The sequence below is a fragment of the Miscanthus floridulus genome, chromosome 6 (assembly GCF_019320115.1).
Source record: "Miscanthus floridulus cultivar M001 chromosome 6, ASM1932011v1, whole genome shotgun sequence".
NCBI lineage: Eukaryota > Viridiplantae > Streptophyta > Magnoliopsida > Poales > Poaceae > Miscanthus > Miscanthus floridulus.
Genome location: NC_089585.1, coordinates 14,880,643 through 14,905,547, shown reverse-complemented (window position 1 = coordinate 14,905,547; position 24,905 = coordinate 14,880,643). Strand labels below are relative to the sequence as shown.

At 45.9% G+C, this 24,905-nt stretch overlaps 1 pseudogene; it reads right to left on the bottom strand.

Annotated features, from left to right (window-relative positions):
- Positions 1-1,708: 1,708 nt before the first annotated feature.
- LOC136457712 (receptor-like protein 7) lies at positions 1,709-23,918 on the bottom strand (annotated as a pseudogene).
- Positions 23,919-24,905: the final 987 nt, after the last annotated feature.

The following is a 24,905-nucleotide window of genomic DNA, read 5'->3' as shown; positions in this document are numbered from 1 at the left end:
TAACCTTGTCCAACACGCTCAGTGTGATCACAGCTTGATGCAGCACAGTAAGGAGAAGGTACATCCGTACATGTGAAGGTGACGGCAAATGCAGCGTAGACCTCACTATATTTCAGGTTCCTGGAATATAGCATCTGTTCAGGCGACAACTAACAACCATCAGATCTCCATCCAACGGTCTAAATCTATTAGTACAAATCACAATAAACAAATTATAATTTTTTTCTATAAAAGGACAAGAACAAAACTGTTGAGGCGCTTGAACTATTGGAGATATGAAAAAAAAATCGTCACGCTGGCTGGCAAAGACTCAGCAGCAGGCAATCAAAGTCAAGAGATAAGAAAAAAGACTTGGCATTCAGAGTCGTTGATTCTCGCTTGCATTTTGTTGGGATAGGCATCTCTTTTAGTCCTGTCATTGTCTGTAACTGACTCTGTCTGGTGGAACTGAGAGTCCGGTCTTTGAAAAATAAAAAGCTAGGGGTCCGTGTGTTGTTGACATCTCTGAATTTGGCGTAACCATTGGTCGCAATGGGCGAGTCTGTTCACGCGTTCAAACTTGAAATCTGTTTCTGATTAGATCTTTATTTTTTTTAAAGAAAATAACACAATGTGTCCTACAGCGCATCTGCAACTTTATTCGATGCAGAGTTCTTTTTTTCTTTTATCTCTAGACAAGGTTAATACAGCAAGGTCTGAACTGTTAGTCGTGTTCTTCTCAAACAATTGTACTCTCTAATTCAGTTAATTCCTTTGCACCCTCCATAAGCTTAGTCTATTCTCGTTGTAATAGTATGTGTTGCTTATTAAGCCTTGTTTGGATACAATTATAATCGATGGCTTCCCGATGACAACGACTAACGGGATGACGATTTGTTGTTGCTTGATGCTAGGCCAGCAAATCAATTAGATCCGCGACCAAAACCTTCCTACAAGGGCGCTGCCCTCTGTGGAGATCGATCTCCCCAAGGGCGATGCAGTTGGCAGCGGTAGCAGAAGCCTTGGCTCAGGATCGAAACACTAAATTTAGCTTTCTTGGGTTCCAAAGGCAAGACTTCCTGAAGATGATTGGAGATCGATAGGATAGAGGGTCAGATAAGCTGGTTCTCTCCTGCGCCGGCTAGGCAACCACGCTCAGGTTGGGACAGAAACAAACCTCTAATTTCTGGAGCCTATTGGGCCTGCGTTGCATGTGATTCACTTCTATTCTTTTGTCATGGTTACAGTACAATAATTCAATTCAGATCGTTCCGTTCAAGTTTAGTGTAAGTTTTACTTCATGTGTTGTACTAATATATGTTTAAATTTAGCACTTGACATAATTATAGTCAGTAAAATAGTCCTTTTCACCTTGATATAACACCACTATCCTTGGGAATTAGATCTGAAACAGAATAATCAGGAAACTGCAATCTTATCTTATAACATCGAGATACATTTAACCAGTACAACAGTAATATATGTCTTATAGAAAAAATATCAGGCATTTGTTGCATATTGGTATTACATATACATATAAATATACAAATGTTTGCAAATCCATCCTTCTATGCGGTAAAATATTCGTGACAAGATTGCCAATGCGAAACCCACTCCAAACCCCAAGCCAACAAATGTGAACAAAAGGATGGCATCAACTCTGTCCTGCCACAAACTATTGGATTCTTGATGATCTAATGCTCTTGGAGTAGTTGAACCGGGATTGTCACATTGTTTTGACACTTGACTTCCACAAAGGCCCGCATTGCCTTCAAAAGAATTGGATGGAAATGAAAAAAACTGGTTTTGCTCTGGTATTCTTCCAGTCAAGTTGTTGTAGGAAAGATTTAGCCAACTGAGAGAAGTTAGAGAGGTCAGATCTGGTGGGATTTCCCCTGAGAAATGGTTGCAGGAGAGATCTAAAGATTCCAGCCTACTCAAATCACCAAGCTGTGGTGGAATTTGTCCCACAAAATTATTGTGCGACATATTAAGTCCATGTAGTGAAACAAGCTTGCCAAGTGACTTGGGAATGGGACCATCAAATGAGTTATCTGATAAATCGATTACTTCAAAAGTGGTTAGGATTTTGGTTATCTGTAACTCAGAATTTTTGTATGTGATGGTGACAGTATATTGATAGTTCGGTTCATTTGGTTTGTCGTCGTGCTCCAAAATTTGTCCTTTGTCATTGCTGTTATTCATCATTGATTTCAATGTCTCAAACCATTCTGAATGCAAGTAACCAGAGAAATTGTTGGAAGCTAAGTCTATTATTTGCAAACTTGTAAAATGTTTATTTCTTTTATGGCCAGTATGAAGATCTGTTACAGTGCCATTGAGTTGGTTGGATCTTAAGATAAGGACTCGAAGGTTTGGAAGAGCACCCATCGAAGATGGAAGTGAACCAACAATACGATTATTATCAACGTCAAGGAGCTCTAAATCTTGGCAATTTTTTAGTGATTCAGGTAGTGTACCTTCAATTCGATTTTCACTCAGATCTATTGTTTCAAGCTTACATCCTTCTCTAATATTTTTTGGCAGTACCCCATGTAGCTTGTTTTTTCTTAACTTTAATACAGTGAGGCTTCCTCTTTCTATCAAACATGCTGGGACTGGTCCACTAAAGTAGTTGTAAGATAGGTCCAAGATATCAAGGTTGTTTAAACTACAAACCGAAGGTGGTATATGGCCACTTAGTTTATTATTAGAAAAATTGATGTAGGTCAGTAGGTGCCATTTGTAATACCTGCCGAAGTTGGGCATGATGGAAGAGAAGTTATTATTTGAGTAATCCAACGTAACCTCCTCGGATGATGATACTGGTATTGGTATTCTTCCTCGAAGTCTATTAGAACTGAGATCAAGAAAAGCCAAGGATGACATATGAGGAAAAGAAGGAGACTTCTCTAAAGTAGTAAACATGTTGTGTGAAAGGTCCAAACTTTGAAGTTGGTACTTCCAGTTTTCCCATACCCAACTTGGTATGGCCCCTTCCATTTGGTTATTCGAAAGGTTAAGATATGCAACAGTGTCAATATATCTGAATGCAGCTGGAAGTTTAGTAAGATTGCAAGATGCAAGAGCTATGTCAGTGATATTAGGGAGAGACGGAAACACTGTATCACCTTCTTTGTCTATGAGCGATATCATATTATTAGACAGGCTAAGCGCAGTGAGGCTTTTCAACCCCCAGACTAAGCTAAGCTCAATTGTGCCCGTCAATTTATTTGACTCGAGATAGAGAAACTGAAGATTTGCAAGCTGAAAAAATGATTTCGGTATTGGTCCTGTCAACTGATTACCACTTAAATCAATATCTGTCAACAGTGAGGATGAAGGAGCAGGAATGTCTTCTAGAGAACCCGAAAGCTGATTCCCACCATCTAGGAAAACAGCTTGCAGTGCTGGAAGAGCGCACAAAGACTTCGGAATGTCTCCTGCACGCATGGACAATATGTCAGAGTCTTTTCAAGCATTACTAATGTCTTTTGGATTTTGGTCCTGCAAATTGTAAATAGAAGGCATATTTCTGGTACTAACAGACCAATTTCAAAATTTTGACATCATTATATCCTAGAGCTTGTTTATTTATATTCCATCTATGTATTTTTAATATGTTGTATTATTATTTGAAAATGTCAAACTCAATACGTTTTGACTAACAAATATCAAATCGTCTACATGCTCAATGTACAAAAGCCATGCCAATAACTTGAGTTTCAAAAATCTGTTAATACATTGATTTTTTTACTGGCTATAAAACATACTACAAGAGAGATTAATGATAAAAAATATGCTATGGAAGATACTTTTAACCTATATGTATACAACGTGCATTCAAAATGAATGCGCTGGGTGATGATATTTGGCTTGACATTGGATAATTATGGCATAACAAGCAATTGTAGTTTTTGTTAGGTTCAACCTTTCATTTGGAGTTACTAACTTGTACTAAATAAAAGGGTTCACAAGCCAAGAGACATGACAAAAGACACATCTTTACGCACAATGCAACACTACACCGCTAGTTAGCCATTGGCAAAATCAAGCATATATGAGTTAAGAGCATAACTGTGGAAGCCTCAAATCATCTTAACAATTCCTCATCATTCTTTTATAAGGTCATATATCAACCTTGACTATCTCAATCTCTCCCTTGACAAGTGCAATGTTAAACACCAAAACAAAAATGGTTTGAAGGCAAAGTGAAGTCACTCAAATGACCGAAAGCTAGCTAGTAATTAAAAAGCAAACACAAGACCGTTTGATACGAGGAAGCAGGATCATCAAAGCTCCAAGTAAAAACTCTCAATTTGGCAAAAGCTAAACACAACCAAAAAGTCAAATAAGACACACAAGAGCTTCATGAAATCTCAAAAAGCTCAAAGCCATTTCACATTAGTCTATTGCCCATCACAAGTAAACCAAGGTTCCTATCAACTTGGTTTCACATCTCCACCTTAAGGTAACCTGTCACTATCTCTTCCTTAAGGTAACCTTGGTTTCACATTCTGCAGAGTAGGAGCATAGGACCAAGAGGTCGAGAGCGTGGAAGAAGTGCTTAGTGGGCTGGTTTACTACTAATGATAATGATGAATACCTAACACCGGGGTTGCGCAAACCATTTACTAAACACTATCATGACAGAATTAACCTCTAACTCTACCAATCAGCCAGGGGCTCAGGGGCCTACACCTAGCGCTAGATAACTAACAAAGCCCCCGAGGCTTTGATTGCTCCGAGCGATGGAGTACACAAGATTCATGATATCATAAGATATGGGTTACACAAGAGCCACCATAGTTTAAGTTAAGGTTCAACCAAAATACATATTCAAGATACAAAAAAACTATTGGAAATGGAGAAAAAAACATATAGACCAGTATTGGTAACTTTAACTTAATTGGACAAAGACTACATTATCTATTATGTATATTGTGTTAAAAAATAAACAAGAAAATGTGTAATTCTGTACAAGTAACTGTTATTGATCAGATAGAGATATATTAAACAATAACTAATGCTTATATCTTCTAATATTCTAATCCATGCGAGAGCACGGATTGATCGACTAGGGAGCCTAATGCATACTTTACGTAAAATCAGTGCAACTAGATCTACATGTGAGACCCACACGAGAAACTCAAAGTCGCACATGAAAGGCTTCTCTACGTGTTAATAAGTCAAAAAAAAAAAAATCCAACGAACACCGGGCATTTTTTAGTTTATCTCCAATAAGTTTTGGACTTGGTCAGATCATACGGTGATGGACATCCAAATCCAAATACACACATCAAAATGTATCCAAATCAAATAAAATCCATTTGGATTTTGGATTATTCAAATCCACTCCCAATCGTCCCTATCTATAATCTATAATAATAGGAAAGTAAAGAGTAGTATTTTGTAAGGAAGCAATTGTGATTTGGAGTCTTACCGGTGAGGCTATTATCTGAGAATCGCAGCTCCTCGAGTTGGGTCAGGTTCCCAATTGTTGAAGGTATCAGCCCCGAGAAATTGCAACCTTCGAGATCCAAATATGTTATCTTCGTAAGATTGCCGATCCATGGCGGTATTTGCTGCCCAGAGACGTCACCCCCCATTAACTCTAAAGATGTCAAAGTTCCGAGATATCCAATCTGGTGTGGTATTGGCACAGTGAAATCACAATTCATAAGGACAGAGTTTCCAGCTTTGTCAGGTTGCCGATCCAAGAGGGTACCGATTGTGAGAAGTCGTAGCCACGAAGGTCCAGGTATTTCAATTCTTTAAGATTGCCAACCCAAGTTAATACTGGCTTCTCCAACACAGATCCATCTAGCTCCAGTCTATTCAGTGACGGAAGCCTTATTGAAATGGGGAGTTCCTTGCCCATGGTTGATGTGGTAAGGCGCAAAGTCTGAAGAGACGTCAGATTGGCAAAAGAGAGTGGCGTGTCATAAGTGAAGTTGGTCCATACTAGATTCAGGTTCTGCAAATTGTTTCCATCTGGGAAATATGTTAATCTCACGAAAAGCATGGGGTTATCAGATAAATCAAGCATCATCAAACTTTTTAGCTGGAAGATCTTGGTTGGAAATTGCCCTTCAAAAGAAGTGCCTGCTATGTCAAGACTCCTTAGGGAACGTTAGTCCCTCGGCTGCCCTGCACAGGTAAGCAGTAAGCTTACCAGCACACTCACTCATTATGGCTAGAGATAGAAGAAGATATTGAGAACAGTTCATACACATAGCATAAGCCCAGCGCTGGCCGAAAGCTCTGCTTTTGGATGTGGCAAACTGAACTGATTTGCTGTATTGCCTTTGGATAGAATATATACAACTGTAGCTGTACCTCTACCAGGTACATAGTTGTTGGTGAGTACACCAACTACCTACTACCGGAGTACAAGAGTACACCAACTACCTACTCCTAAGGTATAAAGCTTAGCTCAACCATCTCCACTCTACATAGCTGAAGTAAACCACTACTACTATGGCCTACTGCCTTACTGCTACAGCTACAGGAGCTGGTTGACAGAGCCGATCAGTCTCCAACTCCCAACAGGGAGTGGTCGACTGAGCCGACCATTCTCCAATAATAGAGAAACGGGAGCAACAGATTATGTCTTACAATTCTTTCCCTAATCCTGCTGCTAACCCGATGCCTTGACCTCATCAATGTCAATCATCTTCCGCAGCTCCATGAACCGCAGGCGGCCGAGTGACTTGGTGAGGATGTCAGCGAGATGTCTGCTAGTCTCGACAAACTCGATGACGATCTGCCCTCCATTGATGCAGTCCCAGAGAAAGTGGAACTTGATGTCAATATGCTTGCTCTGGTCGTGAAGGATAGGGTTCTTGGCGAGGGCGATGGTGGGCTGGTTGTCCACCATCAGAGCTGGCGGGTGAGCTTCCTCGCCGGTCAGCTTGCCCAGCAGCCGGCGTAGCCAGACAGCCTGGCACACCGCCATGGCCGCTGCGACGTACTCTGCCTCACACGTCGACAGCGCCACGATCTTTTGCTTCAGCGACTGCCAAGCAATGGGGGCTGCTCCAAAGAAGACGAGCACGCTGGAGGTGCTCGTCGCCCATCAATGTCGCCCACCATGTCCGCATCGCTGAAGACAGTGAGCTCCGGCTCACCTTCCTTTGCCTTGGGGGGTGCCTCACTGAAGACTATGAGCCGCAACCCACCCTTGCCGCTACTCTTGGAGAAGATGATCGCTTGATCGAGCATCCCCTTGACGTAGTGCAGCAACCTTTTAACTGCCGACCAATGATCTTCGCGCGGGTCCTTCATGAAATGGCTGAGGTACCCAACCGCGAACACAATGTCCGATCGGGTATGAGTGAGATAGCGTAGCCCGCCGATGATGCTCCAGTAGCGCGTCGCGTCCACCTTCGCAGTAGTGCTGTGCTTGCTCAGCTTCAGCCGCTCCTCCATTGGAGTCGCGCATGGCTTGTACTCCGCCATGCCGCCGTGCTCCAACAGCTTCTCCGCATAGGCGCACTGACCCAGGGAGATGCTGTGCTTCCCCTGCCTCACCTCGATGTCGAGGTAGTAGGAGAACATGCCGAGATAGCTCATCTTGAAATGAGCCACCATCTCACGCTTGAAACCATCAATGTCCTCTGCTCCGCTCCTCCATCGGAGTCACGCACGGCTTGCACTCCGCCATGCCGCCGTGCTCCAGCAGCTTCTCCGTGTAGGCGTGACCTAGGGAGATGCTCTGCTTTCCCTGCCTCACCTCAATGCCAAGATAGTATTAGAGCACGCCGAGATCCCTCATCTTGAAACGAGTCACCATCTCACGCTTGAAACCATCGATGTCCTCTACTCGCGCTCCGGTGACGATTAAGTCATCCACGTACACGCCACCGACGAGCTCCTCCTTCCCCCATTGCCACGTGTAGAGCGCGTGCTCTGTAGCATAGCGAGTGAACCCAAGCTCGCCCAAGGTGGCATCGAGCTTGGCATTCCACGCTCGAGGGGCCCGCCATAGCCCGTAGAGCGCCTTGCGTAGCTTGAGCACCTTGTGCTCAGCGCCCTTGACGGCGAAGCCTGGAGCTTGCTTGACGAAGACCGTCTCTGTGAGCTCACCATTGAGGAACGCAGACTTGACGTTGAGGTAGTGAATGTGCCAATCCTTCGCTGCTGCCATGGCCAATAGCAAGTGAACGGACTCCATTCACGCCATCGGAGCAAAGACTTCCTCGAAGTTGATGCCCTCACGCTGCACGAAGCCATGGGTGACAAGCCAATCCTTATACTTGACAATGGTGCCACACTCGTCCCGCTTCACCTTGTAGACCCACTTCAAGCCAATCGGCCTGTAGCCCATCAGTGGATCTACCAGCTCCCATGTGCCATTGTCCTCGATGGCCTTCATCTCTTCCAACATCGCCCGTCGCCAATTGGCTTCACGTTCAGCCACTACAAATGTCGGTGGCTCCTCGACACTAACAAGGAGTAGCTCTGGATCATCGAGCAGCCGACTTGCCAGGCCTGTGGCCCCTGCATTGCCGATGATGTTGTCCAGCCTATGGAACCGCACCTCCTCGCCATCGTGGAAGGCATCCACGAACTCGCTGATGTCGCTTAGAGGGGAGGTGAACTTGATCAGTGGTCCCCGACCTCCCTATTCTGCTGGAGTGGTTGGCATCGCTGCTGGACCTCTCGACACCACTGCTAGAATGGTTGGATCCACTGCTGGAGCGATCGGCACCACTCCTGGAGTGGTCGGCTCCACTGCTAGAGCGCTCGACACTGCTGCTGAAGTGCTCGGCACCCCCTTTAGAGTGGTTGGCATTGCTGCTGGACCGCTCGGCACCACTTCTAGGGTGGTCGGCACCTCTTCTCCAGCGTCTCCACCACCGTGGATGACTAAGTGTTCGACGACGAAGGTGCTGCTCAAGCTGCCAGCTTCCCCCATGCCCGGACCCTCCCAGTCCTAGGCCACCATCTCATCGAACATCACATCTCTAGAGATCACCACCTTGCCTCTCTTGGGATCATAAAGCCGATAGGCCTTGTTGCCCTCCTCGTAGCCTAGGAGCACCATCGGCATGCTTCTGTCTTCCAGCTTGTCGAGGTGAGGCTTGGTGTTCTTCACATGGCCGACGCAGCCAAATGTCTTAAGGAAGGACACATTCAGCTTGCGTCCATGCCAAGCCTCGAACGACGTCTTGCCCTTCAGGGCCTTGGTGGGCGCGCGATTGAGGATAAACACTGCTGTGGTCATTGCCTCTCCCTAGAACTCCATCGGCATCTTCTTGGCCTTCATCATGGATTGAGCCATGCCGACCACTGTCTGGTTTCGCCGCTCCACCACGCCATTCTGCTATGGCGAATACGGCGCGGTGTGGTGTCGCACCATGCCCTAATCCACGCAGTAAGCAGCGAACTCCACTGAAGTGAATTCACCACCATGATCAGTCTGTAGCACGCGTAGCTTCTTGTCGATCTTCGCCTCCACGCGTGCCTTGAACTTCTTGACCGCTTCCACCACCTTGGTCTTGCTGGTCAGAAGCTATAGCCACATGTATCGGCTGTAGTCATCCACCAGCAAGATGAAGTACTTGCGCCTACTAGGCGTCACCGGCGTGATCGGCCCACAGAGGTCACCATGGACCAGCTCGAGGGCCTCTGCCACGTGGTACTTCACCATCTTCGAGAACGACAACCTTCTTTGCTTCTTGGCTAGGCAGCTGTCACATAGCTCGCCTACGTGCTCGATGTGAGGTAGCCCAGTCACCATCTTCTTCAGCCGACTAAGAGCGTCGAAGCTGAGATATCCATACCAGGCATGCCACAACCATGGCTCCTCCATGCGCCATGCAGCCAAGCAGATGGGCTGCTCCACCTTCAGGTCAAGCAGGTACAGCCAGTTTTGGGACCTCTTCACCTTGGTAAGAAGCCACTGCTCCCGATCCTCGATCCTGAGGATGCCATCCTTGATCAGTACCTCGCTGCCGCACTCATCCAGCTGGCCAATGCTGATGATACTTGAACGCAGCTATGGGATGTAATATACTTCCATCAGCGCGTGGTGCTTGCCGTTCTGGCACCTGAAGATGATGGTGTTGTGCTCTCGGATCGCCACCCTTGAGTGTAACACCCTAGGTGTTAAGCATGCATTTAACCTTGACATTGCATGATCATAAGCATCATTGAGCATAAGCATATCATGTATTCTATCTATGTTGGCTTATATTGCATGTATTGTTACTTAATTGCCTTACTTATGCTAGGGTTTCCTTGTAACCAATGTATGAAATGCTTGTGTGACCTTAGGAGTACCTTAAACATGTTTAGGATAGTATAAGGAACAACTTTGGTATTCATGACTAAGGCTAGTTTGGTCTCTAAGTCCTAGTTATGGTGTAAGTCATCATTTTAAAGTGGTATGTTTGACCTAGTTTGAACTATGTCATAGAGTCTTTGCATGGCAAAGCACCCTTAAGCAAAGTTGTAGTATTTGAGTAGAGCAACAACTTTTATTTTTGGGTCATGAGCTAATTCAGTGCATAGCTTGGTCATTTTGAGCTCACAAAAATCAGCAAAACACAAGTTTTCAACACTTAGAAATTTTCTAAGTCATTTCCGGTTTACTGTTTCGCTGAGCTGACTTTGTGATGATTTTACTCCTTATTCGTTGAGAATTAGACTTTCGTCTTTCAAGAGAAATTGGAGATGGTATATAGGGCTACAACTTTGGTTAAGGAAGATTTCATTAATGTGCCGTGGATTAGGAGTTTGAACATCATCAAATCACGCTGTTAGGCTCGGGCGCTGGCTCTGATGGCCTGTTCAGCCTGGCCATCAGTGGCCGACCGGCGTAGGATTTGGCCATCGTGTGGAGGCCGTTCGATGCTGATGGCCCGGTCAGTCAGGACACGTCGGGCCACGACGCGCCTTCACCTACCCAACGCTCGCCCGTGACTCCGTGTGCTCTCATTTTCCCCTCCTGCCTCCTCCTTCGCTTGCGCCTCTGCCCACAGCAGCGAGAGCTCGCCGCCGTTGCCATTGTCGGCCACCTAGCTCGCACCGCGTCGCACCTTCACCGCAGGCATTGCTCCATCATGCTTCCACCACCTCACCACACCCGCCTTTCTTGCTAGCCACGTGTGGCAGAACCACCCAAAATAACGCACTTACGGAGGCGCTTGTCTTCCACTGACACTAAGCACCCTGAGAGCGATCTACATCGAGTAGGTTCCGTCGAGCACACCCCAAGGGAGAGCCCAAAGGGTCCACATTTTTCCCGTAGGATCCAATAATGAGAACGAGTTTACAATACTTAATCCATTTCATACATCCAGAGTTCTTAAAAATTGTATTATTACATTACCAAAGTCAGAGTGCGGAATATTAAACAGCAGAATGAAAATAAACATCAAGTAAACATCTATCAATAATAAGCAAGGATCCGTCTATGCCCACCAGAAGAATCCTTCACACAACGGCTACGTCTCAAGCAGTACCTGCAACAGGGGTAAATAAACCCTGAGTACACAATGTACTCGCAAGCTTATCCAACTAGTGGGAATAATTTCCCGACTTCAAGGAATATGATGAGCTTTATGGTTTGCTGGTTTCCTTTTGCAGAAAGCAATACTAATAGTGAATCTTTATTTATGTTATTATTAGTAGTCATGATTAATTCGTTATCTAGCCATTCTAGGTAAGCACATGTTCTACTTTCAAGCAAGAGTTGAGCAACAGTTCCATTTCTTTACCTTTCATCTTTTAGTTCTTACTACGGTGCTAGAGTTTAGACAAGCCATACCGGATTGCCCGGTGATTCATGAATCAATGTGCCCAGCTAGGTACCTCGAAAACATATGCCCCACTTGTACCCTAGGCACAAGCAGGACCAACCCATCACCCTCCTGTCTTAGGGTCCAGGTCCCCGTCCAAACTTGGACTCCAAGCCCCCGCTCCTGAGTCCCAGACTTAGTGCGGTGCAAGGACCTCCACCATCCCCGCCTCCAATCAGTCAGTCCGGAAAGAGCCAGAACCCATGACAAAAGAGCAACAAGTCTTCCATGCGCCCATACCCAAGTATGTGCTCGGGATAATAAGTCTATGACTTGTCTAGCGTCCAATGCAACGACCGGTCCTTAACCAACATAGACAGGGAAAAAGTGTAACCAAGCTATGCCCTGTTGGCCGCAGAACACAACCTCTTACACCCACCAATACCCAAACCATATTCCTGCCCAGTCACCATTTTTCCTTTCCACCATTTTATCATGAGTGATCATAATTATCACCTATTGTGAGTAACGACAGGTTCCTCATGCTACCGAAATCCTGAGCATAGCAGCTACTCGACCTATACTAGTAGGACTCATAGGTAAGTATATCTATGCATGTAGTTTCCATAAAATGCATGTACATAAATGCACATCATATATATATTCAGTGATCATTCAAAAATAAGGGTTATACACTGGGGATTGCCTTGGGCAGGCGGTGTGTCAACAAAGTCAGCAACGAACGGCTCTGGGGCTCCCTCCTATACGAGAACCTCCTCGTCGTACTCCTTAATAATCTTCTCATAGTCATGTTCGTCTGCAGGCACGAACTCTACCAACTCGTGATCTACATACATGAAATGATGATGTAACACTTAGTAATACGGCAACAGCAACTCTTAAAATAGAAATACATTTGTCAAGCTACTAAACTAACTCTACCGACTAAGATGCTACATTACTTATCATTTCCACTAAACAGGCATGAGACATTTCATACATTAACTTAGCAACTACAGGCATTCTTATTTTTAACATCGATTTACTCTATATACGATAAAACAAGGAGTACTAGCTACTCTATTTAACAACCTACTCTAGGGCTAAAAAATTACAGTGAGTGCTTAATAATGTTATGAGTCTTCTGTAAAATTTTCAGAGCTAGCACTTCTACCATTTCATCATGAAAATTCTTTCTCTAAATAACCCTAATAACGATAAGCATATTATAATAAATAAAGTAACCTTAAGGACACCACAGAACTACATGAGCTAAATACACTAACAGGTAGAGCATGAATTTAGGAGACTAACAAAATTTAGTTCATGATTTTTGGATACTTACATAATTTTATATTAATTATCAAAGATCAGTTCACAACTTAATTTAGAAAAGAATGAACTAATTCATTAGAAAAGAAAAAGCCAAAACAGCCCGGCGCGGCCCATCGTAGCTCGGCCCACGCTCACGCAGCGCGTGCAAACGCGTGCCACCGACGCGGCCCACGCTACGTGGCCCACGGCGGAGCCCGCACGTGAGCTGGCTCTTTTGCTAAAGAGCCCCCGTTCTCTTTCCTATTTGCGAAGCTAACTCAAACACTATTTAACTGAGTCATGGATTTGCATCTAGCACCCTTCCCTTAATCCAATTCCTGTTTTTCAAGGTCCCTAGCTGGAACTAATAAAGGCCGCGGCATCTCTGGCCAAACACCGGCGAGCACGGACCTCCCCGACATCAACTAGCACCAACATGACACTCTATGTGCAAAGCACAACCGATCGAGGTATCAAACACCACAAATGGTGCAGCACGAAGACGTGGCCATGTGTCGCGGTGAGGTCTGGCCACGGCAACATCGGCGTCAGTGAAATCACCTAGCCCAATGCCTCTACCGCTACCCTTTTATCCATCTATAGATTACGAGCAACAAGATAGAAGCCTTATTTGAACTGCTACTACACCCAAACACGCTGGCCATGGGAACGACATCAAACCCAGTTCGTCGACAGCAGCGAACATGTCCTGACGATCCTAGACCTCAACCGGTTCAACATTCTACCCTAGGAGCAGAGGTGCCTCACTAGAGATGTGTAGGATGGTATGGACATGGTCGTGAGGCTCGGCAAGGTGGTTGGCCACGAGCGTGGGGTTGCTCTGGTTCACGGCAAGCGCAGCGACGACGTCCCCGGCGACCTGCTGCTCCATTGACGAAACTGCTACATGGGCGAGGCAACCAAGTCAAGGAGACATAAAAGCACTGCTCAATTGAGACAACGGAGCATGGAGCGACACCCTGGCCGAGCACCTGCCTCGACGGCCATGGTAGACCGCCGCGAGAAAAATGCCCTGCATTACCTCACTGGAGGATGAAAGCTCATCAGGTCGACTCCAATCATGAGCTAACCACCAGGGCTAGTTGGGTGCATGGTTAATTGGACGGAAGTGGACGGTGCGAGGCCAATTAGGTGGACGACACCATTCGGTCTTAAGGGGGGTCAACGGTGGAGGAAAACTCAAATTGAAGCCCGACATCGTACAACTACAACAGTGGTAGGCTTGGCGAGAAGCTAGGCTCCAAATCAAGCTCCGGGCATGTGCAATTACATGGATGCGGCCAGGCTATGCGGGTTGGCCTTGGCGCGGCTCAGCCAGCCGGCGCGATGCCATTTAAGGCGAGAGCGATAGGAGCATGGCGCGATGGATGATGGCTCCACGTGCGCGTACGAGGCCAGCACGACGACATGTAACCGCAGCGCCTTGACTTGTAAGACACTGGTGGCCAGGCCACGTGACGGCATAGCAGGCGCGCGCAGCAGCGGCAGCGACGCAAGTGATGTGAGCACACACGAGGTGACAACGCGATGCAGAGGCACGTGCGCATGCTGGCGACAATAGCCGCTGCCCTAGGATGCCACTGCACCCGAGCAGACAGTGACGGCGACCGGCAGAGCAGGGCCGGCAATGACACGATGCGGGCCGCCCAAGGGCACCAGTAGCGATGTTGACAGGAGCGCATGCCGTGGTAGTGGGAAGGAGCAGTCGCATGCCCTAGGCAGTCGGCCACCGTGGCTAGTCAGGCATGGCCAGACATGCGCATGCACGGTCGGCGCGCCGACAATAGCACAGGGCAGTGGTGACCGCGTGCACATGATGAAACTGGCGGGAAACGTCATGCACACGACTTTTAAAGCGTTCCAAAAATCAAACTCGATGATTCAAATGCCAAACCAGTTTTTCTATACTCAAGAGGGCATGTTAAACTACTGAAACAAGCCCTAATACCATACCACTACTTAACCCAAATCTCCTACAAAAATTGTCGAACTTAGCTTCATCAAAGCGTTTTTCGACTTTGATTTCCAAGCCATTCGACCAAGTCTCGATCGGATTCGCGTCGAATTTGATTTCCAAGCCATTCGATACGCTAGCTAGTGAATTCCTTTCGCGATCGTAGGTATTTCATCGTCACCTACGAAGTTTGTACTACAAACTTTATTAAAGTGTCGTATATGCATTCTATAGTATTTCTGTTCAATAAAAATTCATTTAGAACCCTAAGTGATATAACATGACATGAAATATAATATTTGTTTTGCGTTTCTGATGAACGTTTCAAGTTACGTACATTGCTTTACACCCTATATTACACACATTTACACATAAATATGATGCTCATGCAGTGTTTTAGCAAAAGGCTATACAGTGTAACACCAAGGGTGTTACACCGCGCACAGTAAGGCCTCCGTGCAGCGCACGGCCTCACCATCGTATCACTGCCATGCCTCGTTGCCGTGCCTAGGCCGTCTTCGACCACCGCTGGTCATGCTAGTGTGTGCGCTAGGATCACCGTAGGATGTAGAAGCTCGGTGTAACCCTAGATTGCGCCATCTCGGTCACCTCCGGCGGCTCACCATCGACCGCATCCGCCGTGCTGCCATGAGCACCGCCATCACCTTTAGCGGCCGCAATCGATCCAATTAGTTAGCTCAGTGCGTGCGGAATGTCATGGGGAAGCTCGTAGTGCCGATGCCGTCGCCGGAGAGCTCGCCGTCGCCGAACTCCGGCCGGTCCGCGCCGCTGCCCTGTTTTTATGTCATTGACGTGCGGGCCCATCTGACTCGAGGACCCCAGCTGTCAGTGGCTTAGGATTAGAAGGCTAGTTCATTTATTTCAGATTTGTATGCAAACTTTGAAAAATCATAAGTGGAGTTCTAGATGTCCAATTCTTGTGAACAAAATTTTGTTGTGATCCTCATGAAGTGTAGTGTTTTATAAATATATGAAATGTACAGTTTCTAGTATTTTTCATGGTGATTAAAATGTATTTAGATAAATGCTTTTTGAATGTTTACAATCTTGTAAATTATATATCTTGAGCTAGAAAAGTGATAAAATTGAGATTCTAATTTTGTTGGTCTTGTGTTGACATGCTCTAGCTAGGAAAAATAATAAACTTGCTGTAAACTTGACTGAAGTAGGGTCTTTCTATTTATCTAGTAATAAATAATATTTTCTGAGGAAAATTATAGGGATAAAAATATATAACATATTGATATGCAAATTTTTGTACAGGAGTATGGCACTAATATGAAGCTAGGAAAAATATATAATCTGTTGTTTGATACTTTTTTATAGGGTTAACTTTTTTCACTAAAATAGGCCTTGCTAGCTTGTCATTTTTGTAAAGGATGTTATACTTGGTCAAATGGTATGAAATTTTTGCAGTAGTCTATTGGGAGCACTTGAAAGGCACTGTAATTTTCAGAGAATTAGTTGTGCACATTTGGTATATGTTTGTTATTTTCCCTAATTATCTAATTAAATTAATAAGGACATTTAAATGAATAGATTGGGCTTGACCATTATGTTTTCTTGAGTGTATTTGATGTTACTGAACTGTTGGTATACTTGGTGATGTCAAATTTTGAATGCTTACATGCAGTAAAAATATTGTTGCTCTATAATTTGATCTAGAAGTGTTTTCGGACAGATTCTGTTGTTGAGCATGTTGCTTAGTCAAAATGATGTTTGCTGTAGAAATGGTTAATAACAAAGTTGTAGAGAACTTCTTCATATATCTTGTGTTAAAATTTTAGGACAATAGGCCAAAGGGTTTAGGAGTTATAGCTGTTTTAAGTTAGTCTCCCGAAATGCTTGTTCTCTAGAATTTCTGGACAGCACTGGATAGATTGCCTATTTTGGTTAGGATAGAGTATGAATTAGCTTTTGATGATTAAATAAGAGTTGTAGGAAATTTTACAAGATTTCCAGAAAGTCTAAGATCATAGCATTTGGATAAGTAGAACTTCAGTTATGATGTAAACTTGTAACTTCCATGTGTAGTTTAGACATTGCCTTGTATGAAATTTGTAAGTAGATAGAGAAGAGATATGCACCTACTCAGTTAGCATGGGGTTAGCAATTGCTATCATTATATAACTTAACATCATTATCGTAGCATGTACCTTCCCATATCACATCACCCATGATCCTTCTTGGGCATTCATGGAGCTTACTTATGCATATGCATGCAATAGGTGCATCCGAGGAAATCACGCTGGTGGAGCTAGACGACGATCCATAAGAGGAGAATCAGGAAGTGCAGCACCAGGAGGTTCTCGGTGAAGGTGAGCCTGAGGTTGATCATCTTTCGAAGTGCCCTGATCATCAGCCAGCAACGTTCGTGAAAGGCAAGCCCCAGAGCATTATAAGTCTCCCTATTTTATTAATGTCACCTAAGTTACTCATATTGATGCATTACGTGACAGGAGTTATTTAGAAATACTTGCTGCATATTACCTTTCCTTGACCAAAAATATCTACTATGAATCCTATTTAAGTCTAGGAACGTTTATCATGCTTAGCTATGCTTAGACCGGTAGAAGTCGGGTGATTTCCTGTCACCTGCGAGCTATAGGTGATAACTTGATCACGGTTGGCTATATTGTGCTATCGTGGAACATAACCTAGTACTGTTGAATAAATGGAGACTGAGCGGAGTCTTATGTTGTGGTATCATAGTGATTCCATCTGTGTCGTTTAAGGACTGGCCATTGGAGGTTTATCTTGTCATGTTGAACGCACGCCTCTCACATAGTTGGCCGGATAAGTCGTTCTGACCGTAAAGCCGAGTAGCTCAACTCAGACCAAGGACACGAGCAGTTAAAGTGCGCACCCTGGAGATAGTAAGGATGTGCGGAGAGCTAATGGCATAAGCCCAAGGGTGGGTTAGAGTCCCGAGCCCCCTTGACAGATTGGTTGTATCTTTGAGGGTGCGTCACTGGTCCTACCCGTGATTGTACTTGAGTTGTCCCAAAGGTGACCTGATGCGACCCCGACGAGGGAAGTATGGGTGTGTGCTAGGAATAATTCCCCAGCTGGGTAAGAATCGATTCAAATCGTCGTCTCTCCCGGATAGTGAGAACTTGACAGGAGTACACTTTATCATAGTAATTGATGGAAGTGTGGTTATGAGATTATGCAAGAACTCAACTGGATATGGTTATTATTGTGATGACTTAATGGTACCAACATGTTTGGCATAGGATAGCTGCTAATCTAGTATGAGATAGGATTAATAACTAGTGATTCACAATTAAAGATATGTTGGATAACTTATGCTTTTTCTGCAAATAATGTCTACCAGCTCTACTTATAAAGCCTTGCATACTCCTTGGTGTCTTAGTATATTAGTTGGACGGGTAAGTCTAGCTAAGTACCTTCTCGTACTCAGGGTTTTCTTCCCATTGTTGTAGATAATGTTATGTATCACGGCTACTGCAAGAACTGCTTTGCTCCTATAGTGGATGAGGACTAGGACCATGGGCAATGGTCATTCTGTATATCATCTCACCCTTATGCTTTTGGTTGGAGATGACTATGAAACTGGCTTTGTATTAAACTATGTGTGATGTCAATGTTAAACTACTTTGCTTCCGCTACTTTCAAACTTGGTTTGTAATAATTATTCAAACTCTGATGTATGAGAACTATTTGTGAACTATGATATAACATATGACTGGTTATGTTGAATCTCTATGATCTTGGTTTGTATGTTGGTTGTTTGAGATCCTTCGAGATTTCATTGTACTACCGGGTTTATATGGGCTCAAGTATGACGGTTTGATCGCTTCGGTGATTGCTTTTGTACTTGTGCTCTTATAAATTGGATGGTTCTGTGACATTGAGCCGTCACCGAACTTCACCGTGCTAGTCACGTCGCCATCGAGCTCAAAGAAGGCTTCCTTGAAGCCCGTCATGTGGTTGCTGGCGCTGGAGTCCAGGTACCACCGCTGCTCCTACTCGCCGCCCACATGTCCGAGGTGGACTTGGGCGCACGGTTCATCGAGGTTGACAACCTTCAGAGCCTTCTCATGCTCCTCCACAGCCGTCACCTCTCCCTTTTCCTTGGCCTCAATGTCGTGCAATGCACATAACGTAGCCATCAGGAAAGTGGCATCATCATCATCATCAACCTACGCCAGATGAGCCTCAGCCTTCTTCTCCTGCTTGTAATTTGGGCACTTCTCTGCCCAATGGCCTGTCTTCCCGCAGCACCGGCAGGCATTGGGGGTCAACCTTCTTCTTCTTCTTCTCCGAAGAAGCCTTACCATGGTGCTTGCCATTGCCAACGCAGCTGGAGAAGGATTCCCTAGACTTCATCTTCTCCTTCATCCGGGCGGCCCACTCCTCCTCTATTAGCAGTAGCTTACCGCTATCCGTCGTTGTTGTGGCCTGCTCCATGTGCTCATCCACTGCCCATAGACGACCTATCACATCCTCAATAGTAAGGGTGGACAAGTCTAGCATCGTCTCTATGGAGAGAGCAATCTGGATGTACTTTGTCGACATGGAGTGGAGGTACTTGGAGACCGCCTCTCCATCATCGATGGTGACACCGTGGCTCCTCAGCTTGCTAATGAGCATTTGTAGGCGGAGGGAGAAGTCCTCCACTAACTCACCATCCTTGAACTTGAGGTTGGCGTACTCCTGCTTCAGCAGCTAGGCCATCGTCTTCTTTGCGCAGTCGAAACCGACGCGCATCGCCGCAATGGCCTCCCATGCCTCTTTAGCAGAGTTCTTCACCCCCAAAGGCTCCCTGTACTCCGCTGGCATAGCAGCAAGGATAGCCTCCAACGCTAACATATCATCTTCTTCGTTGTCGGTGCCCTTATCAATAGCATTCCAGAGCCATCGAGCTCTGAGCTTGACCTTCATGGTCATCGCCCACTCGCCATAGTTGGTGCGAGTCAACGTTGGCCAACTGGTGCCATTGACCTCCCGCACTGTTGAAAGGTCCTTATTTGGTTTTGATAATTGAGTGACAACCCTAGGTGGACTAATTGTGTTTATGTGAGATACACATGTGATTAGTCCACAGGTACATGTGTGTGAGCAACATATACCATGATGGTGAAGATGGCTCGAAGATGTTGTAAAGCTCACACATGTGATGATGAAGGAGCTCATTGCACATGAGACATGACATTGAGTCATGTGATCAAGGTGGAGAAGATCAAGACAAGACTTGGCTTGATGGACTGGTTGCAAGTGTGAAGGGCAAGTTGGAGGCTTTGGAGCGATGGACCACGTGGAGGTGAAGCTTGAGCAAGACTTGACGTTGATGGACGAAGGCAACAGTGAAAAACAAGTGAAGTGAAGATCAATGAACCAATATGATCACGTGATGATATGAAATGGATCATATCACGGTGAAAAGCAAGTGAAGAGAAGTTTATGACTAGGTTTAGGATAGATAGCCATACTATCAAGAGGGGCAAACTTGTTTGCATATCGGTCATCTAGTGCCACTCGAGTGATCTAACTTTGCATCGTTTCTAGGATTGAGTGGTGTAGCAAGTTGAGTGGCTAATCCTTTGAAAAATGTTTGTGAAAAGCTAACACACATACACATGGGGTTGTACACTTGGTGGTATTGGCACATTTACAAAGGAGAAGAAGTTGGAGTTGATGTGGATCAACTCAGTGAAGATACAAAGGCAAAAGGAGGTCACTGTGAGTGACCAGACGCTGGCCTCGGCTAGACCGACGCGTCCGATCAGTGGCAGCAGTGAAGGCGCAGGTGTCGGTCTTTGACCGGGCGCTGGGTCACTTTGTGACCGGACATGTGGTGGGTATGTCTGGTCCCACTGACGTGGCGGCATAGAGAAGAGGAGAAGGACCGGACGCTGATGCTGCATCTGATCGTGACCTACCAGACGCGTCCAGTCGCAAAACAGAGGCTCAGGGAGCTCTCTAGAAATGACCGGTCGCTGGCACCAATGCGTTCGGTCCTAACGTGTGGTGCGTCTAGTCGTCACTTGACCGTTGAGATGGTGTCAGTGACTATTGAGATCGGGCAGCTTTGGTTGAAAGCGGGTGACACGTGGATGGCCAGGAGTGACCGGACGCTGGCCGGGTTCGTCCGGTCATCACGACCGGCGAGTCCGGTCATCCTAAAAACGTCCAGTGAAGGGGTAACGGCTATTTTAACCCATGGGGCTATAAATAGAAATGTTGGTCGGCCTTTGGCCATGAGGGGAGAAAGTGAGAGCACACTAGACCCTTGGTGGCTTATGTGGTGGTGCTTGGGAGCCCTCTAACTCACTCTAGCTTGATAGTGTTCATCCGATTGAGTGAGTGAGTGATTCTAGTACGATTGCATCGTGAGGTTGCATCGAATGACACTAGGTGGTCCTCTTGCAAGCTGGTGGTGCTTGTTACTCTTGGAGGTTGCCACCTCCTAGATGGCTTGATGGTGGTCTCCGTCGAAGCCCGCAAGAAGCTTGTGCGAGGCTCCGGAGAAGAGTTTTGTGAGGGGCATTGTGCTCGTCCCGCGGGAGCCACGAAGAGCAACTCTAGTAGAGTGAGACGCGAAGGGCGACAAGTGGTCCAGCCAGATCAAGTGCTAGAGCTTGTGGTAAGCACTCCACATGGGAGAGTGTGACTTACGGGTCACCACTAGCAAGAGGACCGGTGACAACCTTGAAGCTTGTCTCAACGGGGACTAGCATGTTGGCAAGCACGTGAACCTCGGGCTAAAAATCATCGTGTCATCCTTGTCTTCCTGTTGGTTTGCATCGTCGTTACACAAGCTTGTAATTACTTTCATATATATTGTGCTTGTATAGTTGCTCTTGTAATTAGTTAGCTTGTATAGCTTGCTAGTTACCTTCTTGCTTGTGTAGCATAGAAGTAGCTCCTTTGCGTGGCTAATTTAGTTTGTGTAACCTTGTTAGTCACAATGCTTAGTTTGTGTAGCTAAGTATTTACGCTCTCTACATTGGCATTGGTTGCCTTGTTATTGAGCATTGCTAGTGAGCTTAGGAGCTTTGTGTTTTTGCATACTAGCATGTGTAGGAGCTCACTCGTTGCTTGAAGTACTAGTGGCATAGGTTTATGTGACCTTGCTTCTAGAATTGATTAGGTGAGCTCTAGCTAGCCCGACACCTTAGTTGCTTAATTAGGATCTTTGCAAGGTGCTAAAGAACATAGATAGAGGGGCGTAGTCTTGGTTAGACCGATTGTTTTAATTTCACATTTGTTTCGATTAGCCAGCACGATTAAATTTAGAAAGGACTATTCTCCCCCCTCTAGTCTGCCATCTCGACCTTACAACCGTGTGCACAACGACCTCTTGTCGTGGCTGGGCAGCCACAGTAGCGCTGCTGCTATTACCCATCTCCGAACCGTCCGTCATCGCCAGCGGTTAGTCCGGCGACGGCGCTTGTACGGCTTTGATACCACTTGTTAGTCCCTCGGCACCCCTACACAGGTAAGCAGTAAGCTTACCAGCACACTCCCTCACTATGGCTAGAGGTAGAAGAAGATATTGAGAACAGCTCACACACACAGCACAAGCCTAGCGCTGGCTGAAAGCTCTGCTTCTGGATGTGGCAAACTGAACTGATTTGCTGTATTACCTTTGGATAGAATATATACAACTCTAACTATACCTCTAACAGATACATAGTTGTTGGTAAGTACACCAACTATCTACTACTAGAGTACAAGAGTACACCAACTATCTACTCTAAGGTACAGAGTACACCAACTACCTACACATAAGGTACAAGGGTACACTAACTACCTACTCCTAAGACAGAAAGCTTAGGTCAGCTATCTCCACTCTACATGGCTAAAGTAAACCACTACTACTATGGCCTACTGCCTTACAGCTATAGCTACAGGAGCTGATCGGCAGAGCCGATCAGTCTCCAACTCCTAACAGGGAGTGGTCGACCGAGCCGACCATTCTCCAATAATGGAGAAACGGGAGCAGCATATAATGTCTTACAGGGAAGATAACTCTGAGGAGTACTCAGGAACTTTGCCACTGAGTCTCGGGTTGAATCCAAAGTCTATCTCTGTCGGTAAGCGAAGCCTTGAGAAGGGTGAATAGAACCTGATATACCACATGCAGACAAGCTAAGAATCTGTAGCTGGGGAACATAGTCTGCTAATGCAGTAGACCAAGTCGAACCCCTGCTAGATAGATCCACAAAATCAAGATGGAGCTCCCTTAGATTGCTCATATTTGCCATGAAAGTTTGGAAACTTGGCCCTCGAAGATACAACGCGTCATCATTATAAGAAAAATCAAGACTGACAAGGTTCTTGAGGCGGGAAATTCCACTCGGGATCTGACCAATAAAGTTGGTACTGGAGAAGTTGAGGTGGGTGATTTCATTGAGCCGCTCAAACCCAGATGCTGGGAGGCGGGCGTGATCGAACTAATTGAAAGCAAGGCTGAGGTTCCTGAGAGAGGTGAGGTTGAAGAGCGCAGGGTGTAGGCCACGGCTCACCAGGTTGAATCCACTGAGGTCAAGAGAAATGACTCTCCCGGAGCCTATGTCGTAGATGATGCCCTCCCAGTGGCAGCAGTCTGTTCCAGCTCGCCATGATGATAGGTTGCCAAGGATGAAGGAGCTTTTTAGCTGGAGGAGTGAAGACGCTTGATCTGGAAGGCAAGGGGCTGTGGTGTTTGATCATGGCTGTAACTTCTGTGGAGTAGGAGCATAGGAACAGGAGCAGGAGCATGGGGAAGCGATGCTTTGTGGGAGCCAACTTGCTATTGGTTTGCTGTTCCATTCCAATGACATAAGTTCTTTAGTTGCTCCGCGAACCATGCATGATAAATAAAGCAGCAACGCTGGAGCTAAGAGTGGAGGCGGGAGGAGGAAGATGTGGATGTGGTGGAGGATGCAGATGTGGTGTGAACGCAGTGGGGGAAGGGATAAGATGGAGAGCGAAGAGAAATAAATAGAGAGAAAAAGAAAAAGAAAAAGAAAAAGAAAAAAAATAAAGGTTATTGTGGGTATTTCACTCCTTCTAACAATTAAAGAAACTGTTTTATCAAATGTTACATCAAAATAGATTCAGCTCCCCCACCTATAGAGCTGCTTCTAGAGCCAAAGCAAAGCCCCCCCACCCCCCAAAAAAACGATAGAGCTATAGCAAACAGGCCCATATACCATTGTTGTCTCTTGCGTGATTTAAGCCATGTTGTCGGTGACCCAATAATTCACGCAGTAGTACGCCTACTAATAGCTTTAGCTTTGGGTGGCTACGACTTGTTGCAAGTAAACTTCTACTTTCAACGTGAGGAGATATCCATGCCATGCCATGTGTCGAGTTCATAAACCTGGGGTCCCCAATAGATCCGTTTCCCTGCAAAACCCGGGCCAACAGGCGACGCAGCGACATTGCGCGCCTAGGCCGGCCCAGATACTTAATGACAGGCCAGGACAACGATCCGGTCCCTAACTGGAAGGCCTGGCCAAGGTGGGACCACAGTCTGGCTCTGGCCTCCTTCTCCGACCAAGGATACGCCAGACCTCTGCTTGCTGCTCTTTTCCGATCGACATGGTCGGGGCTGACCGGGAACGACCGACCGGGGACGCCTACCCGGTGAGGACCCGAGGATCAGGCGGAGCAGATAAGGTAAGGCGCCCAAATCAACCGTAATACCGAGGACCGTACCCTGCCATGCCCTGTGCACCTGCAGGACGATGCCTCTAGGCCATGCCAGACGGGCACTATACAACCTTTCAGACGCGTCAGAACACAAACAGTATTGTAGGTGCCGACGTTTGCCGTACCGGTGAACACGGTAGAGCCTTCCAGATGCGTCTGAACATAAACAGTTTTGTGGGCGTCGACGACCGTCTCGTACTCGA